Genomic DNA, 16868 nt, shown 5'->3' on the forward strand with positions numbered 1-16868 from the left:
AACTTCGCGTAAAGATTATTTTGTCACCTGTAAAAACCGTAGCTATTTTGATATTTTGTTAATCTTTTTTTTCTTTTTTTCTTCATTACCCATTCAAGCCGTCTCCAAGCATTATTAGTCTTAAAGTGGGTTCCTCGTCATCGAATATAAATAAGCTGTATCAAGTACAAAGTTTTTAAAGGAATTTCTATTTTGATGTCACTTGAATGAAAATTGAAATACGCTGTAATTTGGAAAAGGCGTTTTTTGTTAAAAATAACTCGTCACCAGTACATGAAAATAATAATTAAAAAGCGTAAAAAAATCGTTCTCATAGACCTTAACAGCAGGAAACAATTTTCTTAAAGTTTTGCTGTTAAAATACCCAGTTCTTTACCTTTTATATAGAAACCCTCGTGGCAACTTCAGCTTACTTACAATTTTCTAGAGCTTTAAGAAACAGATGTAACCATAGGAACTATACACAAGAATAAAAGCGCATTTCTATGATTTGCTTATGTTTCTACGGTAACAAATTTGAGACGGAAAGAGAATGTCTTTTGTGCTTGTAGGCTCAGGTAAATGGTATTATCATGTGACAAGAACAATAAAAATAAATAATCATCGAGGTCACAAAGCTCACACTAAGTCCAATAAAATTTCATAACTGAATAAAATTCGTAAAATATGACGCAATAACGCATATTGACTTAAATTCAAATCATTTACTATTAACCGAGGCTGGAAAAAACGACCTTTCCTGTCTAACCTTGTTGTCAAAATGTTTTAATCTTCCCAGTACACACTACAATTTCTGACTAATAATGAAGATCGTTAGCTATAGAAGAAATCATGTAATATTTTAAGCTCATTAGGTTAGAAGTTTAGCCAACACTTTCGATGAGTAATGCTGAAACATAACACATGCATGTGTAACACTCAAATAACATTTCATGATGAGAAAGTGCAACTTAAACAATGGTTCATCACAGGGAAGTACAACGATCAAACATTGTTTTAGCCCTTATTAATTCACATTGTTTGTGTTTTTGAATTTACTTGCTCACGAACTTTCCAACAATTTTGGAGCTAGCAGGACCAAACTTGGCAGGCGGACTCTAGGTGGCTCTGGAGGTTTCCCTATTTCCCTATTCTACAAAGAAGATGCCAATGGGGATTAAAACGCCCACGGAAGATCCCCGAAGCATTATGTGGGTCTAGGAGTGACGCCATTTTTGAAATTGTGTTTATGACCCTTGTGACGGATATATTATTCTATACTTATTTTAATATCGATGTTTGTTTAAATTAAATTAATATTTGGAAATGTACATAACGTATATTGGTAAATATGTTTTGCAAAACTCCCGCCTATTCTCTAAAGTAGTAGAATATTCTCGAGTGTAAGAATCAATAATATATGTGTGTACGTAAACGCTAGTGTAGCTCTGTATTGTTACGTAATCTCAATTTTCGAGAACCTTTCCACACGCCTATAAATATAACCAACGCGACGCGCCAAAAAACAGTATATATTATTGGTTTGCTACAGTTGCTCTACTATAAACCTCGGAAGCTTTTACTGTGATTATTATAACGATTATTGATCGGGACAATTCAGATATTTGACCAGGAACATTTATAAATATAACATCAGTGGATACACATCGGACATTACTACTTTTACGAAAACATTACCTAAAGTCACCGGTAGGAAAAGGCGTGTGATCAGTGAAGCTGAGCGAGTTAGCTAGCTCCCTATTAAGTGAATTGTACCTACGTAATTCGAAATTAACTCGCTCATCGTGATCCTCGATAAGATATCAAATAAGTTCCAGACTAGAAAGAAGACTTTATATCGCTTGTAAGTTTCTAAAATTTTTGTATTTAAATCCTTGTTTGTAATAACTATTATTATAAATTGTATTATTGGTTGTATATAAAATATATTTGAGTTAAAAAAAGAAAAGAAAACTGTGTGTATCAATCTTGTTGGTAAATATCATAAATTGGAGATATATCGGCATTTATTTAACTACTAAATTTAAATTATCATTTTTAGTTCGATTTCAGACCATTCAAAGGTTATAATACGTAACATCCTACTCACAAACAAGCGAGACTAAACTTAGTACGCATGCTCAAGCACCACGGGCGCGTGCACTTTATGCTAGTCATAGTAAAGTACAACGCTCGAACAATGCTTTATTTATCTTACGAATGAGACTTATTATAAAATATTCCCTTTTATAACACCCACAAATAATCAGATATTTTATTACCAGTGGAACGATCATGCCACAGTTACATATTTTAAATGTTAAATAAAGTTATATTTTACGTGTGGTGGTTTATTTTAGGAGGAGGTATTATATTAGGAAGTGTCTCTTCTACAACTGTCCAAAACATTATCTAAGTGCGTACCATTTCAAAACACATATAGACTTCTTTAATGGATGAAACTTTGAAAAAAAATTCGTACAGTATGCCATACACGCACTCACAAAATGCATCCTAAATGAAATGCTTTTACTGTTATGACAAGAAAAAGAAACTCATAAGTAGTGTTTAAGAAAATGGAAATTTCACACAGTGACTGTCAGAAGCGAATGTTACGTAACTTTACTTCAGACTTCATACGAAAGAAAAATGTTGCAAGAAGTTGCTTCAAGTAAACATGTCGGGAATGGTAAACAATTTCATCAAGTGAACGCGAACTTTAATTGTGTATGAAAGAGCTTTGACAGTTGAAATACCACAGAGGGATGAATTCACAAAACAGAGAACAATAAAGTATGCCGTCTGATAAAATTTAACTGTTTTCTTTTTAAGCAGCACCTTTTGTTATAAGCACATAAGGAAAAGCATTTTGATAAACTGGAATGTTCCTACTCATTCCAAAGGTTTCTCCCATTACACGTTAATAATTATTGAACTAATCAAACCCTTACACGTGGTCTGTTCATTATAATCATTGAGGAAACATGAAAGTAAAAGAGTATTAATTTTTATTGTGTTGAAGCTGTTTGACACAATGTCCATATTTAATATAACGTATACCGCTTAATCATCACCATGGCTTTTATAAACAACGTAATCATTAATCAGTTCACACTTTCAACCTTAAACTTTCTGTTTGTCTTTTAAACTATACAAAATTTCACTGGACCTTTACAGTCATTTTCTTCTTTTAACTCTAACATTTCAACTGACAGACACTTTAAAAATGACATTTTTAAACCACCAATGAATATAAAATGTTTTACCAATTTTATGAATGAATAGAGCAGAGTAGAGAATTTTAATTACTTATAAGAGAGATCGAGAGATTCTGCTTTGATTGCGAGACTGAAACGTCAGAAAGTTATTCAAAAAGTGAAATTTTTCCACTTCGACCCGTATTCATAGTTTCTCAACTACGTCGTTTTCTACGTACCTTTTTGTTAATTTTATGAAGCAGTATAAATACAAATTTAAACTTTTAACCCTTAAAACCCTTTGAACCCTTTTCTGATTCTTCCTTTTTATACTAGGGGTATTTTGAAGGGAATTAAAGTCTTCTAACAGCTATTCAGTAAGGATTCAACTGATTGAGAAACGTGCATCACAACTAAACTGTTACAACAGATACACTTTATCTAATGCAGGGGTTGAGGATCTATGGTCCTCTGACACGTAGTTGCGTCATGTCTAATTAGAAAAACACGGAAAATTGACTTGCAAAATAAGCCTAAAATAATATCACTATCCAAATATTCCGTGTATATTGACCTGTGTTACTAAATCTGCTTGTACACAATGAAACATTCTCAGTATATTATATAATCTATACATGTTATAGTTTCAGGAAAGTGGTTAGTTTTATGAAGAGAAACTTTTCTGTAACAGTGCCATGTATTGTGTTTCACTTTCACACCGATTAACTCAACCCCACTTTTTTAACTAAGCACAACCGAACAGCTGTTTTCTGTTTCTCTGCTCTCTGTATAAGGAACACACGTAGTAAATAAAACAGTGCATCTTGCAATTTGTTCTTCGGTGACTCGGCGATATGTTTCAGGGCTTATAACGCTAAAATTCGGGGTTCGTTCTCTGTGTTGGTCACAGAGAAGATAGCCAATTGTGCATCATATATCCGGTTGCAGCGACAATCTAAACATCACAAATATTTTATCTTTAAATTAATAGGAGAAGTTAGTAAAATTCCTCGTGAGTACTTAGGATAGAACAAAACTCTTCGTTAGTACAGTTTATGAACTCAGTATTAGGAAGATTCGCGACACCTCCCTAGATTTATACAGTCAAATTTTCTACTTACATATAGAAACATATAAAAAGTTAATTTAATCGGTTACATTCCGTAACTGTTGCTCCCTGGTGAGTCGCTGGTAAGTTTGCGGACCTACAACGCTAAATTTTATTGCTGGATTCTACGTGATGGACGGTGTGTAGATAGCCTGTCTTAACTGTATAACTCGAATCATCTTAGAGGGGCGACACGGCCTGGCATGGCCAGGTGGTTAGAGCGCTCGACTCGCAATCTGCGGGTCACGGGTTCGAATCTCCGCCTTTTTCAGCCGTGGGGGCGTTATAATGTGACGAATAGCGCAGATCGTCCTCGTGTAGCTTTGCGTAAAATTCAAACCAAACCAGGCAACAACTATATTAACTTTATAGATCACATCAACTTACAATGACAAAAACTATCTTAACTATATAGGGGGAATTTTTGACGGGTGGAGCAAAGCTAGTATATATATATGTAATGTGTCCTATTGCCATTTCTGAAGATGCTAATCTAAATACGAAACTAGTCAATAGATAATTTTGAAAACTCATCCCTTCTTTCTATTCTGTATCAAAAATATTTATTCATATCTCATTATTACGGTGAAGATCCGGAATATTCTTATAAACATGTCAAAAGTTGGGCTGTTAAGTCTGTTTCGTGGTTTCGAGAGATTGACCCACTTTTCTATTACTACCGTGGGAACGGTTATGCTCATCTTTTTTTACTAAGATCTTTTTTTTTTTAGCAGATAGTCAGAAACGGAATCTGCAGACAGAAACGTTAAATATGTTACTGGAGTGATGTGGTGGAAACTGGCGATGGGTGAACAACTGGGGATAATATGGATCTACTTTGAGACTGGACAGTTTCTGTAAGATGTCACCAGTGAGCCCTGGGTAGTTGTCTGCTTACAGTCGTATATCATAAGTCTCAGAAGAGTGACAGGTTATAAATACATTGAGTAAAAGTATTCTCCTGGGGAGCTAACACGCTTCAAAGAACTCTTCTGTATTGTAGAAACAGCTCTTTCTCTCTCTCTCTTTTTACATTTGGGTTTTTTGAAGATAACAAACAATGTGGTTTGATGATATTGACGAGAAGGCGTTTTTCAGTCATTTTCTTATGAAATCAAGCTTCAGATGAAATGAATAAGCAAAAACACTTGAGCTTCTTCGACAAAATGTTTTAACCTGATGTTAATGCAGAATATTTGAAAATTCTTTAGGTTTTTTTTATTTATTTTGTTATCCACTTCTATTATATCGCAACAGAGTATACACTTCAAGTAAACTTTGCTTATTTTTAGAAGTAATTAAACGTACTCCATAACATACGTGAAGACTTTTTTCTAGTTCCACTTACGTTACCCTAATCCTTTATTAGAGGTTAATATAATCACTTTTAAACTTTAGTTCAACCGAAGAATATCTCAACTGCTTTTGTAATATATTCTATAAAGAAAACCGGTGAATATTGCTTATCAGACTTTTGAATTTCATTAATAGGTCTTTAACACGGCCACGTCTCACCTGGGTTACTGTGAGATCTATTATTGATCTTGTCTGGGTTAGTGTGGGATCTATTACTGATCTTATCTGGGTTACTGTGGGATCTATTATTGATCTTACCTGGGTTACTGTGGGATCTATTACTGATCTTATCTGGGTTACTGTGGGATCTATTATTGATCTTACCTGGGTTACTGTGGAATCTATTACTGATCTTATCTGGGTTACTGTGGGATCTATTATTGATCTTATCTGGATTACTGTGGGATCTATTATTGATCTTACCTGGGTTACTGTGGGATCTATTACTGATCTTATCTGGGTTACTGTGGGATCTATTATTGATCTTACCTGGGTTACTGAGGAATCTATTACTGATCTCAGCTAATGATTGCGGTTTTTGTTGAGTATAAGCTTTAATAAATTTCGTATTACGACCTGAGATATACGTTTAACAAAATGCTACATATTAATAAGTTTCCTTCCGAAGTTGATTTGTTGTATACCTTCTCGTCATAATCTGAATTCGAATGATAATTTTCATATGTGAGTTACCAAACAAAAGCATTTTAAATATTAATGTGAATAAGAAGAAAGTTTTAATGGATTTAGTTTTGTGTAACTTAGCGTTTCGTTTTAAAACAACCTAAATATGTGATTACTGCACGTAGTTAATTACAGTTTAGTTCAACGAGCCAGTAATTTCTTATTTATTCATCGCTATTCGAAATTTTTGAATTTGGTAAAGTAAATTGAGCTTCAAGAGTTAAATTATTCTTAAATTAATATATGCTATATATATTCTCATTATAAGATCGTTATATCATCAATAAGTTATCTTGTTACCTAGGGCATTTTGTGGAAAGCAGATCTAAAATGGATCATTATGCATCAGCTTAAAACTTATACAAAAACTGAAATTTTTTCAAACGTGTGCTTACCAAATAGTGATCCCAATGTTCGTTTATTGTTAAAAGGATTTGAATTCATCAGAGTTTAACCAAGTGTTAGTGACGTTTTAGTTAATAACCATGTTAATGATAAAAACGTTCTCAAGAAGAAGAAGAACGTTTATTGAACTTAAGGCTACTAAAAGACAAAGCATAGCATCTGTATTAACGAAAGCTAGGGTTGACATAGGCTTATTTGCAATTTTTATTGGAAGAAAATAGCTTATTATTAATAACATCGCTTTTAAATTACCAGAACTTACATTTGAACTCCACAAATGACTATTGAAGGCCTGCATAAATTTTGATTAAAATGGATTAGTGAACAGGTGATTTGAATTCGTGGGATACAAAAGGCTTAGGTTAAGGACGAATTGGAAGATTTAAGAGACAAAACCAGATACCCGATAGAGAAACACAAGGTATTTATTGTATATGAAATACAGAAACGACATATACGTATGTCATAATAATAATTTAATTTGATAAATAAACAATCAATAATTGAATTTAAACTAAAAAAACTGAACTTAAGACAAGGATAAAATAATACTAAATCTGATAATATCGGTTGGTTTAGACGAGAGAAAATTGGTGGAGATTGAAACAAGAACAAGAATTAAAAAAGAAAAGGATCGATCTAACAGCAAAACTACACGTTCACAGCTTGACCAATCAGCTCATGAGAACTGATAATCATACTATTTCTCAACCTATCCGTGGCAGTTGTACCAGTTAAATTGTAACTCCCACCATATATGAACGACCTAAGTAGTATTGTTATAATGTTTGATAACTACCTGCTGTAAAACCTAGTCTCAGGAATGCTTTTCACATCTCTTCCACCTTAAGTATACATGTTCTCACGACTTAAAATGTCTGTATGCATATTCTATATTATCTATAAGATGGAGTAATCATCATGTAAGCATGTCTCAAATTTAAAATGCACATATAAAGCTAATTATAATAAACTTTTCAACTTCTCAGGTAAGGAATGATGGTTTAAATATACTTTTTTCATCTTCTCAGATGAGTAATAAAAGTTTATATATACTTTTTGATCTTCTCAGGTGAATAATAACGAATTAAATAAACTTTTTCAGCTTCTCAGATGAGTAATAAAAGTTTAAATAACTCAGGGTTTTAGACGAGTGATAAAAGCTAAATATTTTTTTTTTCTACTTTCAATGTGAGCAGTGAGAAATAAAGGTGTAAATAGACTTTTCAACTTCTCAAGGTGAGTAATAAAGGTGTAAGTAGATTTTCCTTCGCAAGTGAGTAATGAAAACCTAAATAGAATTCTTTCAGTCTCTGAGGTGAGTAATAAAGGTGTAAATAGATATTTTTCCACCTTCCTTCAGTTAACTTCTTTAGCACTCAGGGTTTCAGTCATGCTTACATAGTCTTATTGGTTTGTTGTTGATATTCTTGCTGATGGACTGATATGGGCAACAGGATTACTACTGTTTCTATCATTTTTCTCTATATGCAACAAGAATTAGATCAGTGGAGTTATGCAGCCTGGCATGGCTAGGTGGTTAGGGCGCTTGACTACCACTCTGTGGGTCGCAAGTTCGAATCCCCGTCCCATCAAACATACTCGCCCTTTCAGCTGTAGGGGCGTTATAATGTGACGGTTAATCCCACTATTCGTTAGTAAAAGAGTAGCCCAAGAGTTGGCTGTGGATGATGATGACTAGCTGCCTTCCCTTTAGTCTTTCACTGCTAAATTAGGGACAGCTACCGCAGGTAGCCCTTGTGTAGCTTTGCGCGAAATTCAAACCAAGCCTTATGGTAACTAATGCTAACTCTTACAGTTCAAATCGTGTAAATATGTTTATGCTGTTTAGCAACTGAGTTAGAAGAACAAATCCTACAAACAAGCTTAGACAATTGAATTCTAAAAATGATATATAGTAATTACTAACTACTGTTCTAAAGTATATATTCGGAAATGTATTTTTTACATCTTACTTTTGAACGAAGATTTAGTCAGTAATAACATAGCCATTATTTGGTACTCAAGAATAGAAATTCTACGAAAGTAATGTTTTAATGTATAAATGACGAGTGCGTATCCTCCAAACACAGCATTTTTTGTTAGAACGTTCGTAATCTCATTCTTTATTCTTCGTGGTACGAACTTCGCCAAGTTTGAGCAGTTTTTAGATGTTTTGAAAAGTGTTCGCAACGTTTAGGAGGGAGCATTGATTTATTTGTGCAAATTTTCGAACGGTGTTTTAAAGATTTTACACTAAAAAAAAGGCCCTTGAAGAGCTCAAATTAATATGGATTTGAGAGAAAAATTCAGTCTTTTTTTACTATATGCTCCCGTTATTCCTCTATTGATTCTAAATTATTCACGCGCTTTGAACATTACCCAGAATCTAAAAAACATCCATGATCTTTATAAAAATTCTCTATTGTAGCGCCATCTCATTTCAATAATAAAAGTATATTATCTATATCGCGATTCTAATAAGAACTTGTTAGTTTAAACTCATGTTTTAAGGCCATCTTATGTTATGTGGCACTAAGTAAATGATTTGAACTTGTTGTTAATGAATATTTGGAATATTTATCTTCATTACTGAAACATTTTCTCTCCATTTAAATCATAAACGATTTTTCTCCAATTATGAATTTTAAAATGACATATTCACATGTTTCTGTTTGTATATATTTATGTTTTGAGCATTTGCTGCCCATAGTTTCTATCAACATTTCTATTTATTTGCAATGAAGAAACATTACATTCAGTGGTATGTTCTTGAGGCTACTTGCCTATCCGTAGGTTGTGCGTCTTTGAATAATAGTGTTAATTTTTCGTCGCTTATTTATTAAATTGCGTTAGATGCATGTTTTAATACGACTTAGCTTCAGTTGAATATTAGCTCGTACAACAAGAAGATAATACGAAAACAAAATTAAAGTACACTTTTCCACGGAGAAAGGATGGGGTTTAGATATATATATATGTGGAAAATATACAGATATATTTTTAAGTTTGAAACTGGTGGTCTTAAGCGTTTTATATCTAGTTAGACATGACGCACGAAACACGAACAGAAATTTCATATTTCTAGTATGGCTTTTATTTTTATTTATAAAACTTTTTCATGCTTACGAGAGTCTTTTCTAATATTCAGTTGAAACATTAAAAACAGCACAACTTAATAACATCTATTTCCTTCATAACTGAAAGAAAAGTAAGCCTGCTTTATGAAATATATAAAAATTAAATAAAATACTAAGGCATGTAACAATTATCATAACACTAACTTCTCTTCCTTATGTAATTGGCTTTTCTGATATATAATATTTGTTAGAGACGACCGCAGATGTGTTTATATATTTAATAATACGTATATTTATACACAGGCAAAAAGAAAATGTAGAAACACAAAGTTTCTGACACAAAAATATGTTTCTTTAGCTAACAAAGAAAAAACTAGAAACGGAAAGCGTTTCGGTAGAAGTTGACTAAACATGTACGCAGTTTATATCTTCTATATTCTTTTAATACATCTAATTATTGTACAACTGGACAGGAAATGTGTACTCTGAGCTTCTATCGTTACACAGTGAATGAAGTCATTAAGGAGCTGAAATATCATGTTTATGAATATTTATGTGTATACACATAAAAAAGAGTAAAATTCACGTAGATAATATTTGACTCAACAAAAGTATAGATAACTAAAACGTATGTTAACAACTTGTATATTACAGTGTTTGTTACCCATCGTATCCTTTAATGTTAAATAAAATACTGTTTTTACCCATCGTATCCTTTAATGTTAAATAAAATACTGTTTTTACCCATCGTATCCTTTAATGTTAAATAAAATACTGTTTTTACCCATCGTATCCTTTAATGTTAAATAAAATACTGCTTGTTACCCATCGTATCCTTCAATGTTAAATAAAGTACTGTTTTTACCCATCGTATTCTCTAACGTACACAAAGAACCATAGTGTTGTTTTTTAACTTTGTCTCTATCTTAGCTATTTTACCCTTTATACCTATTACCATAGCATTCCTAAGGGCCGGGACGCTGCAAACCATCCTCGTCATAAATCAGGCCTTCCGACTGACTGCCTGACTTTATTAAAGACACTGAAAGTTCATCAATCACCAACGGCCTCTAGTGACAACTTCAAATGAGCCTCCATTCGCCAACCTTCTTAGTGGGGAAAGAGTGGGGGCGCTCGTCTATTCAACGAGTAAGAACACATTCTGCCAAGTATTAGACAATATTTTCTATTGAGAACCGGACGACTAGTTCCTCCCTTCCTCACCTTAATCTATCATCTTTTGTACGTGTATGATTTTTAATATTCCCTAACGGCGTCGGGCAGTAAACACCTGAGTCTCACCCGTGTGGGTCAAGTCATTACAGGAATACTGCTTTTCGTGAATACATGTCTTCATATACGCATTAGATTCCAAGAATGTATGCCAGAGGACGAGAATTAGAAAAAAAAGAAGTTTTATTAACCATACGAATCATTAAAGCATCTGCGCTAGAAGAGGTTAATAAACATTTATCTCTTTATGTCTTATGCATCACACATTTTTAGATCAAGGAAATACCATATTGAAAAGTATTTATCAATGCCGATATAATAAATGAAAAATAATAATTGCTGTAAAAGCCCAAATTTCTGATTATCTCAATAATAATCCAGATTTTGGTATCCGTGATGGACACAGTGTAATTAATCCACTGTTTAATTTTGCCCTAAACAACAAACAAATAAATGATCGATAATTTAAGCGTTTGTTATCATGACGGAATTATTTTCTTAATGACTCCTACCGTGTCACATCTTCTTATTAACAGGGGTTCCTTTTGATTACACGCCTTATAAAAATCAGTTAACAATTAACCATTATATTTTACCCACATGTCACAATCAGATAAAAGAAGTATACATAAATTATGTTAGCCGAACACGTGTGTTTGATATATTGCCAATAGGAGTGTTAAACCGGCCCGGAAATAGTTTAGTTGTTAGAGCGTTAAGCTACAGTTAAGGCAAATCCGAGGTTTGAGACGACGATATGTTGTTGAACACGTTCGTTATAAATTATTCAGGACTAACTGAACAAACCGAACTTGACGACAAGTCAACAGCACCCACCGTCATTTCTTAACCAAATTATTCTTGTGAGCAAACAATTAGATTCGACCGTCATCTTTATAACGCAAACACAAACCTCACATGTGGAATGTACTTTTATCAGCAACGAGACACATCTGATTTAGTCCCGGCATGTTAACCACTTGGCCACACTTAGTTTGCACACCATACAAGTCACAGCTAATCTTCTTTGGTGTAAGAGTAGCGTTTAGCAGGATAGTATTTGCTAAATGGTTACCCATCAGTGGTTTTAAATCAATAACAACTATTCTCGGGTCTTGGGGTCTCAGAGTTGGCTATTTAACCCATGTTTCTCATAGAGGGTAGCTCAGGTTGAAAATATAAAATCCCACACCTCAAAAATATAAACGATGTCATCATAGCACAAGTCTTTAATTTCCTCATTATGACTTTTTTTGTTTTTTGCTGGCTTAATATTAATGTGTACGGAAAAAGAAACATAAAGATGTGCTCACTAATATTTTTTTCTCGAGGTTGTTAGTAATAAGCTTGTTTGTGTGATAGTCGTCCCTAATTTAGAAGTGATAAAATAGAAAGAAGGCAAGTAATCAATACCACCCACTTTTAGACTATTTTTTACCAACGAAACGTAGGATTAAACATCACATTATAACATTCCCAATGCTGAAATAACGCGACAAGATTCGAGTCCGCGACCCGCAGATTGCGAGTCAAGCACCCTAACCATCAGGTCGTTAGTAATATAAAAGTGTAAACAAAGTAAAGCTTAATATCTCAGAGTGTGTTTGATTATATTTCTTGGTCTTGATTTTTAAATTTCTTGTCTGGTTTACTTTTTTATTTCTGTTTAATATTTGATTTAGCTTAATAATTTGTCTCGGATTATAACTACAATTAAAGTACTTGTTTTTTAACATTTTCATATTTGTATAAAGTTAATTACATTGAAAATTAGAGGGAGCTAGAATCATAAACCCAATTATTTGACTGGATGCGTTTGCAGTTTGAATATACTTGTACGTGAAATGTTGTAAATGATCATGTCTCACTGTTAGAAACGAAACACTGTGAAGAGATATCTCAATTATTCCATAAATAGGTGTTTCAAAACTTCATACAATTAAAGTAAGTACAAACAAATGCGTACATATGTAGACTTTGTACGTATTGAAAACTTTGTGTTAATATAATACTTAACTAAAATAATTCTTTTCGAAGTAATACGTTTTGCTTTGGTTTTCTTACCAGATAATGCTCAAAAACCTTTGAACAAACATGCTTTCACGTATTACATGTATAAAGAGTGAGTGCTTAAAAGGTGTGGGCAGAAAATTTTCCGGGTTTACTGTTGTTTTCTACCTTTACAATGCTTGGAAACAATACCCTCATTCTTTTTTCTCGGAATAAACAACGTTAGACCCCCGGTTTCACCAAACGCTTTCCTGAAACTAAATAAGCAGCTATTTCAGTCATGATAAAACTCGATCTAGTCAATTTCCTCTCCGTGTTCCCGCCTTTTGCAGAGCTTGCCTGATATTGATGTCAAACGCTTTCCCTAAATACACCTTTGACAAAAGCTAAGACGGACACTGCGGATCTGTGTTTTCTGAAGATGTCATTGTTTCTTTAAAAAAAAAGAAGAAAAAAACTTTAAAACTCCACAGGCAAGTTGAGCATAGAAACGTAAGGAATAAGATGGAAACGGTGCCATCAACAACTTCTGAACACATTAAGTAGCACGACCATGTTTACATTTGGGAGTACGATATTTTCAATCCTAGCGCTGGAAGAACAAAGAATAATGAATGCCAAATATTCTAGATATTGTCAAATGTAAAATGTAGTTAAAAGAAGAAAAACATTCGAAGAATAATGCTCAACCAACTGGTGTCCGAGAAAATTGATATTCTGTCTATATTTGATCTACATCATGATTTAGAATGTAAATATATTTTTTTATTTGTATTTAACTTTACCTGTTATCAGTTCGTGAAAGTGTTCACAGTTGGACCAATATACGGACTGACACACAAAGTGATGGATATATAGAAAGAGATAGATAGATATTAATATTAGCTTCTGATTAAAGTAAATTACGTGCATAGATCATAACTATAAATCAACCCACTAATAAGAATAGTTAATTAAACATACTGTTCTTACGGTCTTCCTTATAAAATATGGATGCATTAATTCCTCCCTTTGGATATCCTCGCGACTAGCGATATTTTCAGCCGTAATCCCAATAAATCTCATTATGTTCGGCCAGCTTAGGATATTTAGGTTATTTCTAAATACATGTCAATATAAAATACCAACATAATGATAGCAATTACTGAATGTAACGTAAAAGAAGGAACAAAGTATACCTTACTGAGACGAAAGGAAGCCCAGGCAGTTGAACGAGCGTTTGCAAATAAAGCCCTATGTATCTATTTATGATATCATTATGGGCAATAAGATGCATTGGATATGAAATACAAACCAGATTAAACTTTTATCACGGTGCATGATGTCAGTAACAAACTCATTTTTAAAGGAAGGGGTAACTCAATAACTAGAAGTTGTTGTATCAAGAGGAATTTCCATAGAAACGGTTCACTATTATCGTAAAATAATAACAATGCTAATTTAAAAGTATATATTTAACTACAGAACTTATCAGCAAGGCTTTAAATTCAACAATATAATTTGAATCCCTAAAGTTCATACCAGGAAATAGGATTCACGTGCACTAAAGAGCTCACATGATCATGGCAGATTTCATCACTCAAATCTAGTCTTCTTAGAGAAGTTTAGAAAAAGCTAAATTGAGAAAATAAACGAAAAAGACTTGTTTATTCATTGACATTCTGAATTTATTTACTTAACAAGAAAAAAAACGTCTTTTATTCTAAGATTTATAAGTTACAGAACTTTATTTACTTCACAATTAATTCTTATAGCTTCCCAGCGACTCACGTGTAAGTAGTCTAAATGCTTATAACGCTAAAGATCGGGTTTCAATTCTCGCTTTGGGCAGAACTCAAATAGCCCATTGTGTAGCTTGGCGCTTGGCAACAAAGAATGATTCTTATAATCATAAATAATACAATAATTAATAATGATTATTATATTTGAAGGCACAACTAGGGCCATCTATTGAATAAGAATAAAACTTCTTTTGAAACAAATCATTTAAACCACATCACTATTACAGATAAAATGTATAAATTGTTCCCAAGTGCACCATAAAGAATCATCGGCGATTGCTTTCAAGACAAGACAGCTTACTAGAAGATTGAAGGTTAATTATTCTGAAGGAAACTAAGAAGGAAATGGATATTAAGCATGTCGTTGTTTCGGGGAGTGCTAATGTACGTACAACAAGCAGTGAGGAAGAGTTGTTTACTTATTAAGATTGATAAACGTAGCATATACATTTTAACCCCGACGCTTCTGTTCGGTTATCTTCAAGATATACTGAAGATCTAAGACCTCCAATCACAAGCAATTCCCACACCATCAGCATGGGAGAGATTCCAAGAAAAATAAAGAGACTCAAAAACACATAGCTAACATACATCGTTTGACATAAGAAAACCAACCATTCGCTTTCTTTTCCTTTAGAATGAAAACGTTGAAGAGCATTATGGGAAACCTGTCACTATCAGTCTCTATACTATAGATTTTCTGTACGGAATAACATTAGGGACCATCTAAAAATTCATTATTCCTGAATGCGCTGGTGGTTATTTTTAAATATCAGTATTATGTGATACTTGTATCAAGTGATCAATTTTATAAGAATGAAATTTCATGGGAAATTTAAAAAAAGCAAAAATGATGTTACTTATAAAAAATAACTAGACTATTAACACTGAAAATGTGAAAAGAAGTAAAGTAATAATATTTTTGTACATATAATTACATTAACAAAGAATATGCTTCTTAACTAACATACTTACGATAATAATTTAACTTATAGATAACGATAAGCAATAGAAATATTTCTAATTGAAGCAGTTCTTTTCAAATTCAAAATAGCATTTTTTCACATGCAGTAGTTAACTGTTAACAGGTTAAAGGTTAGTTAACAATAAAATCTTATAGAACAATGCATTAAGTAACTAACTGCACATTGTCTTTTTTGTACAACTCATTGAGTAACCAAACGCAGACTGTCATTTTTCAAATGTTGAACAATGCATTAATTAGCCAAACGTAGACTGTCATTTTACAAATGTTGAACAGTGCATCGAGTTACCAAACGTATAATGTCATTTTATCTATATACTACTAAAACTCTGAGATTGTTTGTGTGTTTGCTTGTCTGTAATTAAATACAGCAAAAACGGCGCACAATAACGCCATATTTGTAATGAAATGAGAATAGAAACAGAATAAAACAAATTTCATTAAAATCGGGCCACGGGTTACCGAGTTAACCCCGTTTTTCGGGTCACTTTTATGAAAATTTCTAGATTAATATAAGTACACTAGATGGCGATACATATCAGTTTATCTGTCTATCTATTCGGTTTCCACCAGATGAATCACTTTAAAATATGTTCTATACAACAATATATGCGCAACAGAAATTAAATGATGAGATGACAATGTGTTATAATGACGCGTAGAAAAAAAACACAATAAAATGGACCTACAATATTAATGACTATTTGCAAATAGTAACTATGGAGACGAGGTAATAAAATAAAAATCAAGTCGAGAACAACAACAAAATTTTCTAAACGAAAACCTCTCGCCGAGCATTGGCTATTATATTATTTCCCTGTCAATGTTCCCATCTTCATTAAAAGGCGTAAGATGACAAAAACAAGATCTCGAAGAATCTATCTATCTATATACTACTAAAACTACTGAGATTGTTTGCTTATTTTCTCAGTCAAAAAATCATTCACACTACCGTTCGCGCTCTTTACGAAACTTACTTCACTTTTTTGAAAAATGAAATGGTCTTTTCTTTTATTCTCGATCAATAATCAAATATCTTTTCTTGAATTA

The sequence above is a fragment of the Limulus polyphemus genome, unplaced genomic scaffold (assembly GCF_000517525.1).
Source record: "Limulus polyphemus unplaced genomic scaffold, Limulus_polyphemus-2.1.2 Scaffold194, whole genome shotgun sequence".
In the NCBI taxonomy this organism is placed as follows: Eukaryota; Metazoa; Arthropoda; class Merostomata; order Xiphosura; family Limulidae; genus Limulus; species Limulus polyphemus.